Source organism: Schistocerca serialis, chromosome 4 (assembly GCF_023864345.2).
Source record: "Schistocerca serialis cubense isolate TAMUIC-IGC-003099 chromosome 4, iqSchSeri2.2, whole genome shotgun sequence".
NCBI classification, from domain to species: Eukaryota; Metazoa; Arthropoda; class Insecta; order Orthoptera; family Acrididae; genus Schistocerca; species Schistocerca serialis.
In genome coordinates this window covers 756,649,359-756,674,606 of record NC_064641.1, presented here as the reverse complement: position 1 = coordinate 756,674,606, position 25,248 = coordinate 756,649,359, and positions in this window count along the sequence as shown.

Genomic DNA, 25,248 nt, shown 5'->3' with positions numbered 1-25,248 from the left:
GCCAAATTTACATCAAATAGTAACAGGTGACGATGGGGAAGAGTCAGATAGTGTATTTTCAATATTGAAGCAACTCACTATGGTCGTAAAACAGACAAATACATGTTTAGCAGAATTAAAAAACAGAAACAGCGAATTTAAAGATAGCAACAAATGGTTCAAATGGCTCTGAGCACTAAGGGACTTAACAACTATGGTCATCAGTCCCCCAGAACTTAGAACTACTTAAACCTAACTTACCTAAGAACAGCACACAACACCCAGTCATCACGAGGCAGAGAAAATCCCTGACCCCGCCGGGAAAGATAGCAACAGATGCGGGATTAACAGACTTAAAAACTGAAACAAATGCAGGGCTAGCAGATTTAAAAACACAAACGAATTCTGCCTTAAATAGTCACCAATTTGAAACTTACGCTAAATTTGAAAAAGTCCGCGAAGATCAGCAAAAACTACGAACTGAATTCAATGAACAGTTTACCGAAATCAGGAGAGAGGCGAGAGACTCGTGCGAGCTTATACAATCGATAACTGCTGACCAGGAAATGATACGTTCTGACATTGACGAGGTGTAGGATGCAGTGTCTATCGTTAGTCAAAGAGTGGATAAGTTAGCACATGAGACGTCTGGTGGGGCGCAACAAATCATGGAAGAGCTCAATGTCAGAAAACGTGTCACGCGAGCCGCATTAAAACGATTCGACACACGCACTGGAAATATATTCTCGAAAAATCAGAAACAGTATGAAGACCTTCGTACAAAATTGAAACAGTGTGTCGAGAATCGCACAGACAGCAATAGCGAGGCAACGTAATCGGTAGTATCATCCGACATAGTGATGGACAGAAATTCAGAAATAAACAAGTCAGTTGCGAAATCTTCCGTAGCAGTAGTGGAAACACAAAAGCGTCTTGAAATTCCAGTCGTATATCCTCAAGAGGTTGCGTCAATAATTACAGAAACGAAACAGAAGCAAATAGGAAACGAACATTTAACACAGCTGGGCGAAGCAGGTGAGGTGCGGTCACAGCAGACAAGGGAGCGGGAAACGGTGAACGCGCGCATTCCAACAGAGCGGCGGCCGACCCTCCGAACGTACGCGAGTGACCCGAGAGCAGAGCAAGTTACGGTGACACATGTACCAATTTCGCGATTTCCAAGTTACAGTACAACAGGTTATAGACCCCAAGATAATGTGAATATAATAGAAAGGCAAAACACTGAACCATTAACGGGAAATGTAAACGAATCTTTCAGTCCGACACACGAGGGACGGTACGGTTTAGATAACTGCACACCGCGGCATAGATACGATGCTAAATGGAACGTGCGTACGTCATATCAAGACCTAAATGTGGTAGAACGAGTACAAGAGAACATGATACAGTCGAAGCGAACGAGTGATGTTGTAAAAACACAAACACCTTGTGGTGAAGGAGAAAAGTTTGACAGTGATCACTTTTTGACAGTCAGAAAATTCCAACATTACACAGAAAGCGGGAACGGCTTACATCCACGCACATTTATAAATCAATTTCAAATCGGTTTACCAGAGCATTGGCCACTTAGCCATAGACTTGACTTCATTTGTGGGCATATGGACGGCGCAATAGCAGGAACCATGCAAAGAGAAGTAGTAAACTGTCATTCGTATGACCAATTTAAATCCGCAATCTTGGAGCAATACTGGTCCACAGAAACAGAAAATAGAATAAAGAATAGAATAAAGTATGAGTTATTACAGAAAGAGTTGTTTGAAAATTCAGGAGAAAAGAAAAAAGTACGATTTTTCGAAGAAGTGACAAAAAACAGTGTTTAGATAATCCATACAGTGATGGGGAACTGCTAAGGATGTGCACAATGAAGGAGACAATATACAAGCATTTAAAGGAGTGCTAAAGGAACTTGATTTCATTTTCAGTGAAGAAAGAACGTAAAATCAGAGAAAACAATAATAGGGGGAATAATAGCAACCGATCAGACGTTAATAATAATTACAATAGAAATAATAATGTAGGAAAAGGTAATGGTTTTGGAAGGAGTGGTAATCGCCCATGGGATAACAACAATAACTATGGTTTTGGAAATGCACAGAGGGTAAATAACAATTATGGTTTTCGTGGGCCGCGGAATTACACTGGTGGATTTGGTCCTAGAAACTACGGTGGTAACTATGATCCGAGATACGATCCCCGTGCGAACGAAGGTGGAAGGTTTAGAGGTTTTCAGCAGCAAAATCCAGGTTATGCAGGTGGAAATGGAATGGCCAGGACACAGAAAGACTGGAAAAATCAAGCTTCAGCGGGACAAAACACGCGAAATGAACAGGTAGAAGAAGTCGGGTTGAGGTCACCAAACCCAGGTAAAAGACAGAATTGACGATATGAACGGTACGAAGACCAATAGTAATACCTAAGATAGAAGTAAAGTCCCTCCAGTACCTACAGTACAACATCGACTTTTGTAAAAATTTGCACCGAGAAATAGGAAGGTTACAGCGTTGAAAACAAATTCTTTTCTATTTACAAAGGCCCCATGGAAGTAAGTAGTCCATGATAATGCAGTCGAATTGGTTAATCTAAAAAACAGGAAAATCATTAGGTTGGCACCATGTGAGTCATTTAAGAGTGTACAAAGGTTTGACAAAAAAAGTCACTCCACACGAGAATTTAGTTGTATTAAATGTCCAGAAATCAAAGAGTATGAATGATAGCAAAATGCACACAGATAAGACTTTTATCTTGTACTTATCTCAGTTAAATAAATGAAATAAATGTTGTTAGGAAGGTAGAAGAATAATGATGATGAAAACACAGAAAAGTAAGACCTAAAGTAACTCTTCTGCAAACGAAATGTGTTATGGGGAATGCGTTGAAAATAAGGAGAAAATCAGAGATCAGCATGCGCTTGTGCAATAGAAATGTGGAAGTACAACTGTCGATGAAATGTTTAAAGAAGATTTAACAGACCATACATTTAACCAACGGCACTAGCACACTATCTGGTATTCAAGAACTGTACGCTACCATCTTCTTCACTTAGCCAACCAAACACTAACTATAAAAAGTTTGTTCACTCCCCAGAGAATCGAACTGCATATTTCTAAGTCGAGCGCTACCATAAAATCGTGGCGTTAGGCTAAGGAGAAGAGTATTTCTGGTCACGTTTTGCTACGGGTGGTATATACAGCCAACAACTTGGAGCAATCTCGACGCATCGATAAAATAAGACACATGCGACGGGACAAATAGCGCACTGTAGAACAAGTTGCTTCACTGCAATAACAAGAGCCAATTTCTGGAAGCGAAAGTCTCTCAGAACGACGTTGTTTTGAGGAACATGGATGGATCCATTACTCCGATAACCATCTTTACACGTACAGCTGGAATCGATGCCGAAACACGTTCTGCCGGCTTACACGCGCGGTGTGAGTTACTGCGCAATTACGCCTGCATCAGCACCGATCGACGTTCCTACACCCCTCAGCACGCTCCGTGAAGCAAGCTATCAGTTGCAACTACTGCACGATAGATGCTCGTATTCGCCATCACAGACTAAAGGTGGACTTGACCATACACGGAATCCGACACTAATTCCGAGTTATTCGATACAGCTCGATAATAAGCTTTGTACTGGTGTTAGAATAATACATTCACACAGATGGTAATTCACAGTTTCAGCCAAAGTATATAAAATATTTGAAAGTTGGTTGCACCTCACGGAAAGTATAGTCTTGATTTAATGTACACCAGCAAATTGTTTTGTCTGTGTTGGGGCTATGTTAAAGCTTCCTGTTTTTTAAACTCTGAAACTAATATTGATATTTGTTAGAACTATTGCGCAATTATTTATCATGTCAAACCACTTAATGTCCACAGTGCTGTCTTCAGCTACTTGTGTGTGTTTTAATCTTACATACTAACGTTATCTAGCGACCTGCTAACGGATCACCGCGTCGTGTCTTCTTATCTCTTGAAATCCAGCAAAGGACTTCCCCGGACCATCTCCCACCTATTCCTCTGGATATTTGTCTTGACGGCCAAAATTCCGCCATTATTACGGATGTAATCAGGTTTTCCACTATAGTGTGTTCTCTAATTCATTCAGTCTACGTAAACGATTTCGGAGATAATCTGAGCAGACTTCTTCGATTGTTTGTGGACGATGCGGTTATTTACCGTCTAGTAAAGTCATCAGAAGATCAAAACAAATTGCCAAATGACTTAGACCGATATCTGAATGGTGCGAAAAGTGCCAGTTGTCTCTCAATAAGGAAAAATGTGAGGTCAGCCGTGTAAGTACAAAAAGAAATCAGTTAACATACAAATCTATAGGCTGCCAGTTCGACTGAATACTAGGAATTACAATTAGGAATAATTTAGGTTGGAACGATCACATATATAATGTTGTGTGGAAGGAAACCAAAGACTACGTTTCACTGGCAGGATGCTTAGATTATGCAACAGGTCTACTAAAGAGACTGAATAAACTACGCTTTTACAGTACTGCTCTACTGTAAGGGATCCTTACCAGATGGGATTGACCGAAGATATCGAAAAAGTTCAGAGAAAGGCAGTTCGTTTTGTGTTATCGCGAAATAGGGGAGGCAGTGTCATTGATATGATAAACGAGTTCAGATCGCAATAACACAGGCCAACGACGGAAAAAACTTTTTTGCTGAAAATAACTTATTCTTATGTTTTTTAGGATCGGAAATCCAAATATGATACTTAAAAAACTGTATCACCCATCATTTCTTCACATTTTGCAGTCAAGTTTATTAAATTAAGCGATGTTTTAAAGAATTTAACAGCTTTTAAATGGTTAAAATAATTTAAAAAGCAGGTGTAATGAATGTAGATGATGTTGGTAGCACTGCTGAAAAACATTTGCTGGCAAAAAAGGTCGATTCTATTTTTATGTTAACAGATGGTGTTTTGTTTACTCTCAACCTAACCTCACTTTCCCATTTCCTGTACATGTGCTCAGTACAATGTCTAATCGTGGTTGTAAAAACTCTACTGACAGTTTTTGTTATATTTGTGGTGAATTTGTGATTAAAAAACACCACAGAAACATAATAGACTTTGTGAAAAAGGTTTATCTATCATACTTAGGATCTAAACCTGGTGACCAAGATAAATCTTGGCCACCACATAAGGTATGTTATGTGTGTGTTGAAGATCCGATAAAATGGTCCAAAAAGGAGAAAAAAGCCTTTAGATTTGCTGTTCCTATGATATGGAGAGAGTCAAGAAATCATTCCTATGATTGCTACTTTTGCAGTGTTGATATTACTGGTCATAATTCGAAAAACAAGAAGATGATAAGCAACCCTAACCTTCCGTCCGCCATCAGACCAGTAGGGCATGGTGTAGATGTGCTGGTTCCTGAACCACCAGATGATTTAAATTCTATTCCAAGAGAAGTATTTTCTGATGTAAAATCTGTTTTAAATGAACCAGATGATGATGAAGTCCATTGTAATACAGAAAGTCTAGGGCCCAAATTGTTTACTCAGACCGAGCTTAACGATTTGGTTAGGAAACTGGGCTTAACGAAAGAAAAAGTTGAACTGTTTGGCTCTAGATTAAAAGAAAAGAACTTATGGGGAGTTGGAACCAGCATATACATGTACAGAAAGAGAGAGCAGCAATTTTCCAAGTTTTTTCAAAAAGAAGGTTTGTAGTGTACTTCTCAGACATACATGGCCCGATGAATGAGTTTGGTATTGACTACAAAAAGGAAGACTAGGCTGTTTTATAACACAATGGTAACATGTATGCACTTCACCGAGAAGTTCAGCAAGCGAATCGTCGTAGAAAAAGCTACCCAAGAAGCTTCAAAGAAAAAAGAGAAAGAAAATACAAACTAATTCCAGATGAAAGTGAAACCTCTATTAACACATGTCATTGTTTTAAGTAGCTTACAGTAAATACAAACCATGCTTATGTCCTAATGAAACGTTTCATAAAATTCGGCGTTTATCCTATAGCATAGGATTTTTATACTATATAATAAAAAGTGTATTGTTCGAAAACTATGGGTGATACAAAAAAAACTAAGGCTAGGTTTGAATTCAGCTCATAAAAATCTATAAAGACCAGCTATCAAAGTAAAAAAAGTTTTTCAAAAAAAAATTTTCGTCGGTCTGTGTAATTAAAACAAAGGCCTATTTCGTTGCAGATATATTCACAAATTTCAATCACCAACTCTCTCCTCTAAATGTGAAAATATTTTGTCGTCGCCAATCTGCAAATGGAGAAATGATCATCATAATAAAATAATAGAAATCAGACATCGTAGATAATGATTTAAGTGTTCATTTCCCCACAAATTGTTACAGAGAGGAACAGCAGACAAATAGTCTGAAGGCGGTTCTAATAACCCTCTGCCAGGCACTTAAGTGTCGATCTATTAAATCACTAAATGTATCTCTGTTATTTGCTGAGAAACTCTGTTTCTGATTGGTCGCTTAGTGTGGCATTAAAAGTGCAGCTTTCATTACTGCGTGTCAAAATTTATAATGTATATCACTAAACGGCTACAACAGTCATACGGCTCCTTATCTAACGACTTCTAGGGGGCAACAAAAATTTGATTTTCAATATTTCATATAATTATTAATTGACAGGATTTAAAAATTTAATATGTTATCATTAAGACATATAAATCTTACATTCACAATAAGTCAAGTAATAAAGTTAGAAACTATGCAGTACATAGGGTGCACACGTCTTAATGCAGCGTAACTCATGGTGTGCGTATTACCCAGACTATATTCATCCAGTATTTGAGGTGAGAGCTCTTAGCGAATTCCAACAAACTTAACAAGTCCTTTTATACCTTTTCAAAACTTTTTCTCGCTGATACGTCACAATAACAATGATAGAAAAAAGTTTATTGCTTACTACATTTTCATTGTTTATGCACTAACACTTCGGCATCAGGCATGGCATTTTAATTAACTACTTCTTTACAACTAACTCTATTTGCAGCACATTTTGCAGACGCGATCCACACATTCCTCTGAATGCACCTGCAAAATTATGTGATTGTATGGCTCATAGTTCAGAAGATATGGGTCAATAATCCGAAAAATAATAAAACCAACATAATAACGGTTGGCGTCTTCAAGTTAAGGTTTTACATGCTTAACGTCAAGTACTTAACACATTAAATCTTTTATAAAGCAATCAGACGTTTGGGGCTGTTCTATACACGGCAGTTCGAATCCTTAAACAGTCGCATTGTGGTCTGGTTACTGTTTCACACTGATAGTAAACTTGCTATCTGACATGCATCAGAAGGAATACGTGGTAGTGGAAACTATCTGAACCGTCTCCTTTTGCTGCTGACACTGTGGCGTTTCCTTCAAGCGCAGATAAACTCCAACATGGAATGGCAAAATTAATAGAACAAGTCTGAGGGAATTACTTGACATAGGTTACATTTATTCCTCTGTACGTACAGCTGCACCATACTCCGCAAGCCCCCTAGCGGTGTGTGACGCAGGGTAATTATGGTACCATTAACTGATACTAACTTCCCTGTTCCACTCGCGAATGACACGTGGGAAGAATGATTGTCGGTAAGTCTCTGTATTAGCTCTAATATCTCGTATTTTCTGTTCGAAGTCATTTCGCGAGATGTATGTGAGAAGAAGTAACATGTTTTCCGACTCTTCTCGGAAAGTGTTCTCTCTAAATTTCAACAGTAATCGTCTTCGTGATGCACAACGCCTCCTTCGTAACGTCTGCCATTGGAATTCCTTGCCTGTCCAATCAGTAGTTGTCTACAACTCATCAGCTAATTACGTAGTTTCGTTGCTAAATAACAGACCGAACACTTTCTGCTATAGAGTGGCTTAAGAATTACTTTAGTTGTATTGTAACCCATCTCAAGGAATTCCTTCACACTCGTTCTAATAATTTTGCCATTCCATGTTGGGGTTTATCTGCTCTTGAGGGAAACGCCACAATGTCAGCAGCAAAAGATGACGGTCCAGATAGTTTCCACTAACACGTATTCCTTCTCTGTTTTCCCTGTTTAAGGATCTGAAAAGTCTCTGAACTGCTGCTAGAATCATTCTGATTGTACGGAATGCCCTTGGCTGACTTCGATTCTGAGTTCCCCACTATCCTAATGAATTCTAATATCTTTGATTAAATAATCATGACTATAGCAACATAATTTATTCACTGTGTTGTTTCTTGGAGACGTACAGATTTGGTTAAAGTGGACTCAAACTCTCTCCTGAACTGTATCAAACCCAGGGTAAGGCGTGGGTCCTTCGCGTTGCTGATTTCTGTAACAATGATATCAGTTTCTAAAGGACGATTGTACTGTATCCATTTCCTAAGCTAATAGCTTGTTCCATCTACGCGGTTGGTGATAGTTCTTGTGCCCTTTCCGGAGACCAGCTGATACATCTGCATTTGTTACATCATTTCTGTCTCATGTTTTGTGAAGTACAACAATAATTACAGTATTGATTCAGTTTCGGGGAACTGACCTCCCCCTCAGACTTCCCGCAGATAATGCTGCATGTCGTTTTGGTAGATCTTTTCCTCAAACTTTAATCACCCTTATCTCTAGGTGTTTTCCCTTTCTTCAGATTTCGATTGATTTTACACATTTAATCTGATATTGCTTCCAGAATTTAATTAATTTCAGCCGGTCACTATGGCCGAGCGGTTCTAGGCGCTTCAGTCCGGAACCGCGCTGCTGCTGCGGTCGCAGGTTCGAATCCTGCCTCGGGCAGGTTGTGATGTCATTAGGTTAATTAGGTTTAAGTAGTTCTAAGTCTAGGGAACTGATGACCTCAGATGTTAAGTCCTATAGTACTTAGAGCCATTTGAACCATTTAATTAATTTCTCTGCCAACTATCTGTTTTTGTGATGTATCTCGTGATCTGTACAATCTTTTAAGGAACTCGTTTAACGATTGGACGTGTTTCTTTCTATTGTTATGTACTATGACTTTTTAACTAGTGCAATAAGTTGTCTACCCAGTCTATGTTTCCGTCTAGTCCTCATCATATTCTTCTTATTTTCAATCGTTCCTCTGATTAAGTTTTCCACAAATCTTAACTAGTCCTCTCTACATCTACATCTATAATATGCAAGTCATCTGCATCTCAACTCGTCCTCTTTATATCTACATCTTCATCTATAATTCCCAATCCAACTGCATGTAAGAACATTTCTTAATAATGATTACCTCAACGATGGCTGGGCCACAAGGGGCTTGAGAATCCCGCTTGGCCTCCAGAGTGACCTGATCCTACGGTATACGACTTTTTTTTATAGAGGGGGGTTGGGGTTGGGGAGGGGGGAGGGAAGGCGGTCAGAGGAGGGATGAGAAACAGTCAGTCTATGGTACTCTACTTACAACTAGTCTGTGTGCACTGCGATGCTCCACAACTTAAAACTTGCTTGCAGAAGCATGGGATGAGTTTCACTGTTGTTTGGCTGTTTGGTGCGTTTTGTGGATGGGCATTGATCATTTCTGAAACATAAATGAAAACTTTGATACCAAAACCGAAGGTTGTGTCTGCATGCATGTAAAGTGGGGGCCGGCCGGTGTGGCCGAGCAGTTCTAGGAGCTTCCGTCTGGAACCGCGCGACCGCTACGGTCGCAGAGTCGAATCCAGCCTCGGGCATGGATGTGTGTGATGTCCTTAGGTTAGTTAGGTTTAAATAGTTCTAAAGTTCTAGGGGACTGATGACCTCAGATGTTAAGTCCCATAGTGCTCAGAGCCATTTGAACCATTTTTGTAAAATGGGATGGTTCTTTGGAAAAGATAAATTTTGTATAATTGCGTAGGCTTCCGCGGCCAGAGCCAGTCAACATAAAAGTTTTCTGGACGTGGTACCAAACCCAGAAAACTTTTGTCGATAAATTTTGCAGTCTTATGGGTACGTGAAAATTTACCCAAAGTTTCTACAGGCTAAGTGACAAAGGTACGAAAGAAATCGCCAAGCAGAGGACAATGAAACACGCAAATAGCCCTAATGAACATAGGTCCGAAAACCAACGCGATCGCAGGTCTGTCTTATGCACAAGTGCACCGGGGACCGCGAGAAATACGGGGCTGACAACGAACCTGTGACGTCACACGAGTCTCCTTGTTCGCTATACTTTGCTGACGCTCGGCTTCGTGCAAGGCCCACAGAAAATAATACGCCAATGAAAAAGTATCCAGTAAAGGTCTTAACTTTTGTCGCGTGCTATAGAGAGCTTCTATACATTTAAACGGGCAGTTAAGAATTATTAAACTCGACTGAAATAGTTACTCGCTCCCCGTCGGAGACGGCTGCTGGCACTCGTAAGACCCACAGTGTCACGTGTTGTACGCGCCGCGGCCTGTCTTTCTCGTGGGCGCCGAAGTGCCCTCGTACCAATGTTACAAAACTCTTTAAAGGTCTAAGACTACGTATATTTCGGGACACTGCAAGTGAAGCGTAAATTACAAAGTAATAAACCGCCTTCGTTTGGTTTCATCATCATTCCCGATACCTAAATACCGGTAAGCAGCGTTTCGATTAGTGTATCGCTCGTGGCACGTCGGTAACATGGATTCCCAGGTCCCCTCCCCCCCCCCCCCCCCGACTTCAACCCGTTGGATTTTTTTATGTGGGAATGTTTATAAGTATTTGCGTACTCCAGCCCTGCTGATAGCGTCGATAAACTCCGGGAACGCATTGTGGATGGATGTCAACGCATTCGGAACACACCAGTAGTTTGAAACAAATACGGGGCTCGAAGTGGGGCTATGCTGAAGCCTGCTTTCACGTGAACGGTGGCCATATAGAACATTTATTTTTGTTGTGTTTGTCCTCAACTCCATCTCTGCAGTGCGGATCCTCGGGGACTCTGTTATAAGGTGTCCATGCTCTCTCTCGTAATACGTCGTATCGGGGAAACAATTATTGGTTTCTGGAGGTACGTTTACTAGAGTTGTTTGCCTGTTTCATTGTCCTCTGCTCGCCCCTTTCATTTTACCTATAGTATTCATTCATGTGAAAGATATAGTCTTATGAGATGGGACAAATGTTTTTGAGATACCATGTATAGATATGTGAGAGATAATAAAACAAGAAGTTATCTAGATAACGGAAATAACGTGCCTTCCCCACCTGCGTCCTTTTCCTCCTGTGGTTCCCGGTACGCAGCTTATCTAAAGCGTGGGCACTATCAGCGCTGACACGCGCTTGACCGTTGGCGACGCTCTTTTCGCTAATTTAAGGCTGCTTTCCTAGAAAAGGTGGCACACCCGCACATTGAGCTACCGCACAACAGTATTAATCGGTATCTGACAAAACAGGACACGCTATAAAAGCGAATAAGAAGGCTGAGTTCGTAGGATTTCGCTCGAGAACGGAAGCCGCTATCACACAAAACAGCAGGGGCCTTACTCCGCCAAATGTGACCATTTTACGCAGTCACAATCCCTAGCATGCAATGATAACAATTATGGATATTTATTTTTAATTATAAAATGTTATTCACTAAAATCACAGTTGCAAGTTGATTCAGGTGAAAATAACCAATTTCAGCTTTGAGAAATGGGCGCTTTTCCAATGGCTTTATGAAAATTAGTGACCGCATCTACTTCCTGCAGTAGTGTTGCAACTCGCTCTGCACATCGTTCTTATCGTTTTATTATTTTATCAAATTTAAACGAATCTTTCGAAATTGTTAACCCTTCAACGTATTGTTGACATTCGTTTTATTCGCAGATGGCACGAACAATGCTGTAAGTAGCATATCATGTACATTTTTAAAAGGAGGAATTTACTTGAGCATTAATAAATGATTTCTATACAATTGTTATTAAACTTCGAATAAAAGACTCACTATATACAGTCCAGAATCTGCAAGAGGCTTCCACTCAGCATAAGCATAAAAATTTCAACATGCAGAAAAAGGAGGTTGGCAGTGTTCCATTCCTGGGACTTCGACTTAATAATAAATTCGTTTGAGAGATGCATACCACAAAACTTCTGGATCGACTAAACGCATCTTTGGTTACCAAGCGAAAACCATCAGAAGTCATACCTTGATCTTATCAAATTATCATATATAACCCGTTCTCTACGTCAAACGATAAACCAAATGCTCCCATACTCGCCCACTTACGCCTATTTCTTTTTTCATGGCTCAGTTTGCCTTACTTGTTGAGACACACTGCTAAACACGCAGGAAAGGACAGGTAGTTTAAGTTGTGGAAAGGGGCCAAAATAAGCGAACATACAACCTTTTATTTGATCAAACATTACAAGAGGCAAGAATTGTTTTTAAAACACACAGCTTTAGTTTTGGAACTTAATTAGCGGCTGAATGCGCCGTACAATCTCATGCCTTAAGGGCAAGACCACTTTAATTTTAAAACGGCTGAAAGTCAATAACTTAAAGCTCAACCAAAATCAGGAATTCAAAAGGCAAAGCCTTATCTTAAAACAGTTCGTTAATTAGGCTGAAGACCCAAAGAATCTGACACTTTAATAGCAAAACAACTTAAATTCAAAATCGGCTGAAGGCCCAACACTTACGACTCAATAACATTAATTTTAAAAATGCCAGAGGCTTTACGTAAAACAATTCTTAAATTAGGCTGAAGGCCCAAACCATTTGACACCTTAAGGGCCAAACAACCTTAATCTAAAACTCGGCTAGAAGCCATACAGGTACAAACAACAAGAACAAACAAGAAAGGCAGAACACTCAAGGGCTCTCAGATGTTCCGAGGGTCGGCCTGAAACTCAAACACTAACGCTCGCTTAAGTGAGACAGGCAGTGTGCCCCACCATTGTCGATCCGACGACAACTCAACCGACAGACAGTCAACGGACCCACCGACAAGATAACCTCCGCTTCACCCGACCAGCATACAACAGGGAGTTCAATGGAACAACGTAGAAGGTATTGGCGCCCACAACCAATTATACATTGAGCTGTCAAACTACACACCCTGCTGGACAGCGACAACACGATGAGGAAAATACACTGCCTGAATTTGCGTCAACGGCCAGGGCATGTAACCGCAACGTTAATGGCCACAAGGCAGAAGATTCCGCTGGTGCACTTCAATTCAAATAACCAACTCCACCAGAGAGTGGCTAAAATTTCCCAACTTGAAAACACACGTTGTTGCTCGTGGGAATATACCAACAGACGACAACGAACTCCAAATGACACAATGTGAACAGTCGTGACTTTCTGGTAGATTAAGTCAAAACTCAAGTTTCATGTCCAGGATCGGTGAGCCACGAACCTCGTAGCAATCGGAAGACCACCACACACTCAGCCACCGTGTAGAGGCCACCAGCGAACCATCTTTTATTCTACATGTTTGAAAGTTTTACAGTGTGTAGATACATCTTTTGGGAACAATATTTTCATTTATCCACATAATTCCATCCCTCTCAACTGCCTTACGGCATCTTGGAACCAGCGCCTGTATACCCGCACGGTAAAATTCTGGACCAACCTGTTGGAGCCACTGTTTGGCAGCGTGCACAAGGGAGTCATCATCTTCAAACCTTGTTCCACGAAGAGAGTCTTTCAGTTTCCTAAAGAGATGATAGTCACATGGAGCCAGGTCAGGACTGTAAGGCGGGTGTTTCAGTGTTGTCCATACGAGTTTTGTGATGGCTTCCACGGTTTTTTGACTGACATGTGACCGTGCATTGTCGTGCAACAGCAAAACATCCTGCTTTTGCCGATGTGGTCGAACACGACTCAGTCGAGCTTGAAGTTTGTTCAGTGTCATCACATATGCATCAGAATTTATGGTGGTTCCACTTGGCATGATGTCCACAAGCAAGAGTCCTTCGAAATCGAAAAACACCGTAGCCAAAACTTTTCCAGCAGAAGGTGTGGTTCTGAATTTTTTTTCTTGGGTGAATTTGCATGATGCCACTCCATTGATTGCCTCTTCGTCTCTGGTGAAAAATGATGGAGCCATGTTTCATCACCTGTCACAATTCTTCCAAGAAATTCATCTTCACCATTCTCGTACTGTTCCAAAAGTTCGCTGCATACCGTTTTTGTTGTTTCTTTGTGAGCCACTGGCAACATCCTGGGAACCCACCTGGAACAAACCTTTTTTAACGCTAACACTTTCAGTATTCTGCAAACACTTCCTTCCCCTGTCCCAACGTAGCGTGAAAATTCGTTCACTGTGATGCGTCTGTCAGCAATCACCAATTCGTTAACTCTCTGCACATTGTCTGGAGCGTGTGCAGTACGAGGCCTGCCGCTGCGAGGACAATCCTCAATGTTGCCGTGCCCGCTTTCATCACGTAACCTGCTTGCCCACCGACTAAATGTACTGCTATCGACAGCAGCATCTATAGTTACAATGTCTGCAAATGAAGTAAATACTGCTGTAATGTTGACCAATACACTGTCCTCAAAATTCAAAATGGCTCTCAGCACTATGCGACTTAACTTCTGAGGTCATCAGTCACCTAGAACTTAGAACTAATTAAACCTAACTAACCTAAGGACATCACACACATCCATGCCCGAGGCAAGATTCGAACCTGCGACCGTAGCAGTCCCGCGGTTCCGGACTGAGCGCCTAGAACCGCTAGACCACCGCGGCCGGCTACACTGTCCTCAGCGATCAATAGAAATATATGCACCCATGCCCCTAACGCCCTACGAGACGTCAGACAGATATCTGCAATTTCGTTTTTGCAGATATATAGCTGGTGTAATCTGCCAACGCCTTTGCCGCAGTGGTAACAGCCATTCCCTTCAGATCACCGAAGTTAGGCGCTGTCGGGCTTGACTAGCACTTGGATGGATCACCGTCCAAGTTACCGAGCGCTGTTGGCAAGCGGGGTTCACTCAGCCCTTGTGAAGCCAGCTGAGAAGCTACTTGATTGATAAGTAGCGGTGCTGGTGACGAAAACTGCCAACGGCCATGAGAGCGGTGTGCTGACCCCGTGCCCCTCCATATTCAGCATCCAGTGACGCCTGTCGGCTGAGGATGACACGGCCTCGGTTTATACCGTCAGGCATTCCGAGGTTTGTTCAGACGGAGTAGTAGTAGTAGCGGGTGTAAACTATTTTCGTTTATAGTGAAACGGCCCCTTCGAAAATTAAGAATGACAACACTGGAAAAACTCTTACGTTATTTGATACAGAAACAGCTGAGTTAAACTAAACGTACTCAGACAGTTTTCTCTTTACTTATTCTGATCGTCACTAAACTAACAAACAATATTTTAGCGCAACGCAATCTGACTTTCAATAATCCCTACAAAAGAATGGTCCTGACTAACAATAACCTATACCTTTCATGAATAACTTACCTCACAAAAATCTTCGTTACTCGCAGTACAGCGAGCGCCAATACTGCCAGCTAAATAAAAGATCTAACTACTGAAGGCACTAACTACTGATAGGCATAGTTAGCAAATGAAAGATTTTAATAGAGAACAAACAATGTGTTTACCTTAATAGTGTTCAAAAATCATAATGTGTATATCAGTTCATGACATCCAGTCTTACAAATTTCCTTTTTCTGACGGACACACGTCCAGATCGTCCGTTCTCAAAACTCTGGCATCTCTCTCCCCATATCCACCACTGCTGGCGGCTCACCTCCAACTGCCCAACGCTACGTGCTGTTCACATCCAACTGCCCAACACTACACAAGCGAATATTCCAACAATGAATCCAACCAGCCACAGACTGCACACAGCGCAGTCAGGGATTTTCATACGCAGCACTATGTGGCATTACCAACATAAAAACCTAAACAGCCTACTTACAATAGATTTCGACTCCGTAATTTCTGGACAATGGTACCTTACCTCAAATTGACACATTTACGCTTCTCAATAATCCCTGAAAGTTTGTAACATCATCACGGAATGAAGCTGTATGCTAACTTCCAATTAATTTTATGTGGTCTTTCCACTTTAAATCGTTACATACGCATACTCCTAGATATTTTATGGATGTAACTGCTTCCATGATTGTTCTGCAATTGTGTAATGTTACAGTAGAGGATATTTCTCCTTAATTATGCACAGTACGTTAATTTCTTTATGTTGTGATCAGTTACCTGTTGTTTCACCAAGCACCGATGTTCCGCAGGTCTCCTTGCACTACAATTTTCTAACGTTGCGAATTATCTGTACATAACAACATTAACCGCAAAGAGCTTCACGGAACTTCCGAAGTTATCCACTAGGTCATTTGTGTGTATTGTAACAAGTAATGGTCCTACAACTGTCCCATCTGGTAAGCCCGAAGATACTTTTACGTATGATGATTTCTCTTTCTTCAGAATGACACGCTGTATTCAGTTTGCTAAAAACTCTTGAATCTGACATCACACAGTTGGTAATACTCCGTACCTTCGTATTTAGTCCATTAGCCGGCAGTGGAAAACTGCCTCTAACGCCTTCTGTCCGTATCTCCAATGTGTCAAAGGGCTCAGTTTTTTTCTCCTCGAGTGGCGTGCAACTAATTCCAAACGGTTATGTAGTTCGTACATTAGTTCGCACTGTTTTTCTTTTGCATGTTGGTATTTCGGTTGCTATGGATATATTTATCGATTATAATTTTTTTTATTTGCAGTTCTCTGTTGCTATTTGAGTTTACATATTGTCAATTTGTCATTTGGAGATTGTGAGTGGAGATCGTTAGGAAACGGGGTGACAAACTGAGAAATCGGAACTTTCTGACATTTTCTTCTGTTTGAGTTCAGTAGAGGGGTGACAGCAACGGAGGCAGTCAGAAATACTTGAGCCGTGTGTGGGGATAATGCCATAATGGACAGAGCACGGCAAGAAAATAGTTTTCTTTTCTTAAGAAGAATCGTTTTGATATTAGTGATCCTCCACGTTCAAGAAGACCTTCAGGCTTTGATGTTGTTGCTGTTGTGGTCTTCAGTCCAGAGACTGGTTTGACGCAGCTCTCCATGCTACTCTATCCGGTGCAGGCTGCTACATCTCCCAGTACGTACAGCATCCTACATCCTTCTGAATCTGCGTAGTGTATTTATTTCTTGGTCTCCCTCTACGATTTTTACCCTCCACGCTGCCCTCCAATACTAAATTGGTGATCCCTTGATGCCTCAGAACATGTCCTACCAACCGATCCCTTCTTCTAGTCAAGTTGTGCCACAAAGTTCTCTTCTCCCAAATTCTATTCAATACCTCCTCATTAGTTATGTGATCTACCCATGTAATCTTCAGCATTCTTCTGTAGCACCACATTTCTATTCTCTTCTCGTCCAGACAATTTATCGTCCGTGCTCCACTTCCGTACATGGCTACACTCCATACAAATACTTTCAGAAACGACTTCCTGACACTTAAATCTATGCTCGATGTTAACAAATTTCTTGCCGGCCGGAGCGGCCGAGCGGTTCTATGCGCTACAGTCTGGAACCGCACGACCGCTACGGCCGCAGGTTCGAATTCTGCCTCGGGCATGAATGTGAGTGTTGTCTTTAGGTTAGTTAGGTTTAAGTAGTTCTAAGTTCTAGGGGACTGATGACCTCAGAAGTTGTCCCATAGGGCTCAGAGCCATTTGAACCATTTTGAACAAATTTCTCTTCTTCAGAAACGCTTTCATTGCCATTGCCAGTCTACATTTTATATCCTCTCTACTTCGACCATCATCAGTTATTTTGCTCCCCAAATAACAAAACTCATTTACTACTTTAAGTGTCTCATTACCTAATCTAATTCCTTCAGTATCGCCTGACTTAATTCGACTACATCCCATAATCCTCGTTTTGCTGTTGTTGATGTTCATCTTAGATCTCCCTTCCAAGGCACTGTCCATTCCGTGCAACTGCTCTTCCAAGTCCTTTGCTGTCTCTGACAGAATTACAATGTCGTCGGTGAACATCAAAGTTTTTATTTCTTCTCCATGGATTTTAATTCCTACTCCGAATTTTTCTTTTTTACTGGGGTTTGATGAAGATCCTTTAAATGCATTAGTCCACAATGATCCATGTCAGTATACTAGAGAACTGGCAAATGTGTCATTTTCAGTCAATGGGGAAGGCTCAAAAATCATGTTTATGGGCACCGCATGCTCTAAGCCCAAATCACAAAAATCAGCAGGTTGACATACGTTCATCTCTGCTTGCTCGTCATCAATTTGCTCGTGAACAACACTGACCATTCCTATCCTGTATCATTACTGGTGACGAGAAATGCTGTCTTTATGCTAACGTAAGGAAAAGAAAGGAATGGATGAGCCCAAACAGTGCAGCAACTCTCCACATAAGGACCTGCACGCATCCACAAAACATAATGTTGTGCATCTGGTGGAACAGCAACGGTGTTACGTACTGCCAATTCCTTCCCCGAGGTGTGACCATTACTGCTGATATTTATTGTCGACAACTGAGACGCCTTACAGACGCAGTCCAAGAACAATGGTCACGAACACTACCTGAAGTGATGCTACTCCACGATAATACCCGCTTGGATTCTGCTAGACTGACAAAAAACGCTTTACAGGAGTAGGGTTGGAACGTCATTCCGATCCGCATTTTTCACCTGATCATGTGACCTCAGATTTTCACCTTTTCCGCTCTCTATCGAACAGCCTTTAACAAACTTCCTTTCCGGATGAAAATGCGCTCTGGACATGGCTCGAAGAGTTCTTCGTCTCAAAATCACGTGATTTCTGCAGTCGCGGAAGCAAGAAGTTACCCCGGATTTGCCAGACTGTTGTGAATAGTGTAGGAGAATATGCACTGAAGCTCGAAAGAAACTAGTATATGCATGCGTATTCAAATACAGAGATGTGGAATACGTGTCTGGCGCAGTTGTTAGATCGGTGACTGCTGCTACAATGGCATGTTATCAAGATTTAAGTGAGTTTAACGTGGTGTTACAGTCGGCGCACATGCGATGCGACACAGTATCTCCGAGGTAGCGTTGAAGTGGGGATTTTCTCGTATGACCATTTCACGAGTGTACCGTGAATATCAGGAATTGGGTACAACATCAAATCTCCGACAGCACTGCGGTCGTAAAAAGATCCTGCAAGAGTGGGACCAATGATGACTGAAGAGAGTCGTTCAACTTGACAGAAGTACAGCCCTTCCGCAATTGCTGCAGATTTCAATGCTGGGCCATCAACAAGTGTCAGTGTGCGAACCATTCAACGACACATCATCGATATGGGCTTTCGAAGCCGAATACCCACTCGTGTACCCTTGATAACTGCACGACACAAAGCCTTACGCCTCGAGTTGGCCGGTCAACACCGATATTGGACTGATTGATGTTGCCTGATCGGAGGAGTCTCGTTTCAAATTATATCGAACTGATGGACGTGTATGGGTATAGAGACAACCTCATGAAACTATGGATCCTGCATGTCAGCAGGGGACGGTTCAAGTTGGTGAAGGCTTTGTAATGGTGTGCGCGTGTGCAGTTGTAGTGATATGGGACCCATGATACGACTGTGATAGGTGACACATACGTAAACATCCTGTCTGATCACCTGCATCCATTGATTTCCTTTGTGCATTCCGACGGACTTGTGCAATTCCCGCAGGACAACGCGCCACCCAACACGTCCACAGTTGCTACAGAGTGGTTCCAGGAACATTCTTCTAAGTTTAAACACTTCCCCTGGTCACCAACTCCCCAAAACCTGAACGTTATTGAGCATATCTGGGATGCCCTCGTACTCTTACGTATTTATGGACAGCGGTGCAGGATTCATGGTGTCAATTCCGTCCAGCACTACTTCAGACATTAGTCGGGTCCATGCCACGTCGTGTTGCGGCACTTCTGCTTGCTCGCGTGGGCTTACACGATATTAGGCAAGTGTGCCAGTTTCTTTGGCTTTTCAGCGTATTATTTGTTGTGTCTAGACAAGACAGCCTAGAGACAATGAGAGGAAGCCGAAAGGCACGCGCTTAAACTCACGCAGGCTAGCGTGAGGTCTGAAACAGGATACGTAATGAATGCTATAAAGAAAAGTACGTAGCTTCTGGAATACTTAACTTTAATCCACAATTGGTGAACATTGGTCTTGTTGATACAGTATTATCATCTCAATCTAACTTGGTGATGGCGCCTTGCTAGGTCGTAGCAATTGACTTAGCTGAAGGCTATGCTAACTATCGTCTCGGCAAATGAGAGCGTATTTGTCAGTGTGGCGTCGCTAGCAAAGTCGGCTGTACAACTGGGGCGAGTGCTAGTACGTCTCTCTAGACCTGCCGTGTGGTGGCGCTCGGTCTGCGATCACTGACAGTGGCGACACGCGGGTCCGACGTATACTACCGGACCGCGGCCGATTTAAAAGCTACCACCTAGCAAGTGTGGTGTCTGGCGGTGACACCACATTATTGATGACTGAAATGTCTGTTATATGTATTTGTTGTGTTTATTAAACCTATGGAAAAACGCTAAGAACTTTGCACCAACATTGATTTTTCGGGATGCTTAAAATTTTATTACCACCCCTCCTATGCGCAAGTTGAAATTTACTCCCATATTCTATCGCCATTGATGTAGAAGATAAGGGCTTGTGAAGTCGGAGGAACTTTTTTGTAACGCCCTGTAGCCTGTACAGTAGTTGCTGCTGTTGTGTGGCGTATACCTTGGCAGTGCAGAGCGTTAACACGGCCAGGTAGCCAGGCCGCGCTTTCCGGAGGCAGGCAGATGCCGGCTGCAGGCGGCAGCTGGCGCCCTCTCGCCCTCTCCCCTCGACTCCCCCCCCCTCCCCCCCTCACTCACCATCGTTTTTTTTTTAACTATAATTCGTCCCTGCATATTACCTGCGCCGAGCTCCGCCATTGTAATGTCTCTTCCCTTCCTCAGTGCGGTTGTTCGCAGCCCTCAAGGCTCCGCTCTAAAGAGCAGCTCGATTTTCCGAAGTTGGCGCGACAGCCGTCTGCGTACCGAAACGCGAAATGCTTACTACGAGATGAGTTCTGTACCAGATGTGTTAAAGAAACAGCCGAACACTTTTTTTGATAATATTTGTACTCGACTTAAGAGGAAGCACCACCGAATAATTTTAAAAAACCATTTTATTGGCTTAAAAATGTTTTGAACTTTCTAAAATATGAGGCAAAAAGACTAGTTCATGAAAAAAATTGTGTTATGGAATTCCGAGCTCCTCCTCTAGCTACTCGGAGACCCGAAATAACGACCTGCGCCAACTCGATACTCCCTGTAGTGTCTGGATGTAGTTAGAAGCATTTCAAAACAATAATACATTATGTTAGAACAAATAAGCCCTCGGTTAGAAATATTAAGTCAAAATTGACCAGGTTTCGACGCTACTATGAGTGTCGTCTTCAGAATTAGACTAACTGTTCTAAAACATATTAGGTATATAATACATTAATGAAATTAAAGTTTGTACTGACTGGAAAAGATGCAGTACTTACAAGTCACATATTTAAAAAGATCTAAGCCGGAAAGGCGTCGTCATGAATAGTTGTGAGATGGCGAGCCGCTAAGGGCTGCTCGTACTGTGAACAAGGGTTGCAACAAGACTGAGGTGCCCACTTTAGAAAGTGTGACGAAGTAATCATGGTGTTGCTACGAGCGCCATCTAGTAGCCGCAGAAACAACTAGGCTACTGTACATTCAAAATTAGACACGTGAAATTGTGATGCAGCTGATTCAGGCATAACGTAAGCACTAATAATAATAGGATGAAGTTACATATTTATCTGCTTTAAATAGAGATACATTTTGTGTTTATTATATACCTAATATGTTTTAGAACAGTTAGTCTAATTCTGAAGACGACGCTCATAGTAGCGTCGAAACCGGGTCAATTTTGACTTAATAATTTGTGACTGAGGGCTTATTTGTTGTAATATAATTCTGTCACGGTCACTGAACCTTAGCGGCTATGTCCACCCCCCCCCCCCCCCCCAAAAAAAAAAAAAAAAAAAAAAAAATGCTTGGCGTCAGCAAGCGTCAGCGCCAGTACGAAAAAAACAATTCTCCCCTTCGAATCTCGATTTTTGTGTGCAGTTATGACTTCTGATATATTATTTGAGATCTTATAGTATATAATTTTGTTCAAATATGTGTGAATTCCTGAGGGACCAAACTGCTTAGGTCATCGGTCCCTAGACTTACCCACTACTTAAACTAACTTATGCTAAGAACAACACACACACCCATGCCCGAGGGAGGACTCGAACCTCCGGCAGGAGGGGCCGCGCAGTCCACGATAGGATGCCTCAAACCGCTCGGCCACTCCGCGCGGCAATAATTTTGTCTTTCTAGTAAGAATGAGTGGTAAGAATGTGCTCGGGCAAAAAAGGTACGAAAACATCGAATCCAACGCGGCGTCGAACCAGTAATCATCAAAGCGCCCAAAAAATACATTCGAGGCTGAGAGCAGTTCGCTAAGGTTCTGCTAAGAAAGAAGAAGAAGTTAGTTTAAGTAGTGTGCAAGTCTAGGGACCGATGAAGTCAGCAGTGTGGTTCCTCAGGAATTCACACACATTTGAACATTTTGAAACTGAAAGACAGTGATCTTGATTTTGATGTGAATTACGGATTGAGATATTGCAGCTATAGGGACATGTGAAACGTAAAACGTGCAATGAAGACATCAAAAAGAACGAAGTCGTCGAGGCTTAGGTCTAAAATTTCCAGAAGTTGTTATGCAATTTATTCGGAACGCGTATGAAATCAACCGTCGAATCGTCCTAGGAATGCGCCTGCTTAGAGCAGGGCTAAACGGAAAATAAAGTTTTGTGCATTCATGGGTCTGCCACGATCGATATTTCAATCGTTGTGTGATAAGCTACTGGATATGATTTCTATTGCAACGGTCACAACACAGCAGGCCAGTCCTGGCATAGCAGATTGATGTAGATGAATTGATGGTAAGAGCTTTCTAAAAGTAGAATTTTTGCAGTTGTTCCTGTCTGTATGACGTTTCAAAACTTCAGACGAGTTTTTCTCGGAATATGATTTTTCAGAACGGCACGCAGCGTAACTCCAACAATTTTCAGCTTTTTTATTTGAAAATTTAACCACAACTTTGAAATAACATTTCAAAGTGAACCACGAAGTGGATTTTCGATTAGTCGATTTAAACAACATTTATTAACAAATGACTGTCCTTTATTTTTGGTGAGAATGACACGATGCCGTTCAAACACTCGACAATTACGCAACAATCAATGTCTGTGAAATCCCCTACGTGGTTCACCGGCTACACTTATGAAAATTACATAGATTCTATCTCCTTTTTCTAGATTCAAACTGACAGGAGTTACAGTGCGTGCCGCTTACTGCCTGAAATTCAACATGCCTGTATAATATTTTCCGACAATTCTTTTTATTGTAGTTAAATATATGCCCAGTATCTCCTACAAATATTGTTTCTCCATCACCTCTTCTTCCGAAATAAAACCAGCGAAACCAACGCTTTTTGATCATTAGAGTGGTTTTACCAGTTCAGGAGTAATGGATTCTTCCACACGTAATGGTAGAACATCTAAGGGCGAAAAGCGTACAAATTACCTTTGGTCCTATCAGTAATTGTTAATTACGAACAATTTTTCGGCTTATGAGGCCATAATTAGGTAACAACTGACTAACGTCCACAAGAGAGACGCAAACCTTGGAAATCACACTGCGTGACGAAAAAAGTGAAGCACCCGTAAGGGAAGGAGTGAGCGATATGAAACTATACGAGCTGAGAGGGTGTATGGTGTTACTTCAGTGATTACAAATTCGTGCCAAACTTACAAAGAATTTGGATGTGTAAATATGACGTAGCACACCATACGCCCTGCATATATGAAGAAGGTATCTGTTCTTTCGGAACAATGTCCGGTTAGCCTTAACTATATGAAGATGGTATCTGTTCTTTCGGACATGTACGAAAGAACAGATACCATCTTCATATAGTTACGGTTAACCGGACATTGACCTTCTTCTTCTGTGCTGGATGCACACGCATTGCCCGAACTCTTATGGGACTCGGTAAGATTGTCTGCCGCGAGTAATGAGTGTAATGGGCAGGGGCACTACGAAGGTAGTGTGTGGACATTAAGTTGGGAGTGTGGGTCTCACGGGGACAGGGCAAGGGATAAATCCCTGCTGTCGCACTATCCTCTGTGCCCTCGGTGGCTCAGATGGATAGAGCGTCTGCTATGTAAGCAGGAGGTCCGGGGTTCGAGTCCCAGTTCGGGCACACATTTTCAACTATCCTCGTTGATGTATATCAACGCCTGTCGGCAGCTTAGGATCTTGATTTAGTTATCATTTCATACGCCCTGGATGCCTGCACTGATTCGGTTGGGTTTGGTTAGTGGTGTTTAACGTCCCGTCGACAACGAGGTCATTAGAGACGGAGCACAAGCTCGGGTTAGGGAAGGATGGGGAAGGAAATCGGCCGTGCCCTTTCAGAGGAACCATCCCGGCATTTGCCTGAAACGATTAAGGAAAATCACGGAAAACCTAAATCAGGATGGCTGGAGACGGGATTGAACCGTCGTCCACCCGAATGCGAGTCCAGTGTGCTAACCACTGCGCCACCTCGCTCGGTGATTCGGTTGGGAATGATGTCATAAAGCCGTTGTGTCCTCTGCTGAGGCAAGTTGGCCAACAATCGTTGTTACTTGCACTTGATATGCTGGATACTGCCACTAGAACAGACTTAACATCCCAGCTGGTATCACACTTGCTCTATCGGCGACAGACTTGGGGATCGCGTCAGCCACCATACAAAAATTTCATAGAAACACTTACCATGTTTTATTGAAAAATTCCGTGTGAGAGGTAACACAGGAGGACGTAGGATGTCATGACGTATGTTATGCCCCCTGAGTTGCTTCTGCCACTATCAGCCACATTCGATGGCTCAGCATGCCATCACGCCAGGAGTACGACAGCTGTGCCTTCCCAAAACACTGGAGGATGGGGACCTCACCTCAGCTCGCCTCCATAGTCGCCGATGATGCTTGTCCGTCATCAGGGATGGTCCAGGACCGTTATTCACGGCAGAACAAAATGCGACGCCATTCATCAGCTTCACGGTCTCGATACCACTCAACACGCATTACTTTAAGCTATCTCATGCACGTACAGCTACATCTACATAGATGCTCTGCAAATCACGCTTACGTGCCTGGCAAAGGTTTCATCGAACTACCTTCACAAAATTCACTATTATTCCGCCTTGGAACAGGGTGCGGAAAAAACGTACACCTAAATCTTCCCGAGCGAGCTCTGATTTCCCCTATTTCATAAT